Below are 1,513 nucleotides of genomic sequence, written 5' to 3' on the forward strand. Positions count from 1 at the left end.
GATTTTATAGTAGAGGCATATCCTGAATGTGCTTGATAGATCCCATTTTTTCATGAAAATAAAGATAGTCAATTTGACTGGACTTAAGACTTTATTATGTTTTCTGAGAAAGAATAAGATATCATTATTCTCTTTAATAAACTTTTGTCTCGTACGGAATACTATATGATTTCACCGTTTGTTTCATCAGAAACAATCTGGGACGGAAGGATTCGAACCTCCGAGTAACGGGACCAAAACCCGCTGCCTTACCACTTGGCCACGCCCCATTTCGGGTTTTATGCGACACTAATAAACACTAGTATGTTTATTTGTTATTCGTCAATACCATTTCAATTACATAAAAAAGGAGGGATATTCTCTTGCTAGTATTCTACACATGCGGATAATATAGAATCAAAAAAATGCATTGATCATTACATGGAATTCTATTAAGATATTATATGAAAGTCGAATTTATTCCACTCTCATTTGAGAGTGCGAATACAAGGAGGTATTTTGTGTTTGGGAAAGTCCGAAGAAAAAAGATTTTGAATCTGCCTTTTCCTTCTTTCCCTTAAAAAAATAACTCAAGAAAAATCCAATTATTTACTCTACAAGAATGAAATGCTTGTTATGCCTAATATACTTAGTTTAACCTGTATCTGTTTTAATTCTGTTCTTTATCCTACTAGTTTTTTCTTTGCCAAATTACCCGAAGCTTATGCTATTTTCAATCCAATCGTGGATATTATGCCTGTTATACCTCTATTCTTTTTTCTATTAGCCTTTGTTTGGCAAGCTGCTGTAAGTTTTCGATGAAATCTTTAGTACTCTGTATGCCAAATTGAATGATGTGTTCATTCCAAAAAAATTTTAAAATGGGTAAAAGCCGAGAAGTTTTATATTTTTATATTATGAACCTTCGATTCTAAAATTTAAATTCTTCTACATTGAATGGGTAGCTACAGCAATAAATTTGGATCAGCCTTTCTACTCCCCTGCACCTAGGTTGAGCAGGTACCTAAAGGTACCTACACAATACCTAACCACCTAACCCTATTTTTGCTATTGATAAGAGTGCTTATTATAAAAGAATTCTTGCAATTTTTTTCAAGAATTCTTTTTTGCATTTTTAGGTATAAAAAAAAACCATCCTAGTGGATCCGTGTGGTAAGGAAAAACTGGTAATCTATTCCTTAAAAAAAAATCTTGGAGATTATGTAATGCTTACTCTCAAACTTTTTGTTTATACAGTAGTGATATTCTTTGTTTCACTCTTTATCTTTGGATTCTTATCTAATGACCCAGGACGGAATCCTGGACGCGAGGAGTAAAAATTCAGTTTTTTTTTTTCTTATTGGATTTGTTTCGTACATTTATCTATGAGAAAATCCGGGGGTCAGAATTCTTTCCAATTCGAAAGTCCCAAATGATCCAAGGGAGCGGAAAGAGAGGGATTCGAACCCTCGGTACAAAAAAATTGTACAACGGATTAGCAATCCGCCGCTTTAGTCCACTCAGCCATCTCTCC

General features: G+C 33.9%; 1 non-coding gene across 1 annotated transcript; it reads right to left on the bottom strand.

Moving 5' to 3' along the window:
- Positions 1-1,425: 1,425 nt before the first annotated feature.
- TRNAS-GCU (transfer RNA serine (anticodon GCU)) lies at positions 1,426-1,513 on the bottom strand. Its single transcript has one exon. It is a non-coding gene; the product is annotated as a tRNA-Ser (tRNA).

Source organism: Triticum urartu, unplaced genomic scaffold (genome assembly GCF_056163025.1).
Source record: "Triticum urartu cultivar PI428250 unplaced genomic scaffold, HENAU_Tu73 scaffold2, whole genome shotgun sequence".
Taxonomy (NCBI): Eukaryota; Viridiplantae; Streptophyta; class Magnoliopsida; order Poales; family Poaceae; genus Triticum; species Triticum urartu.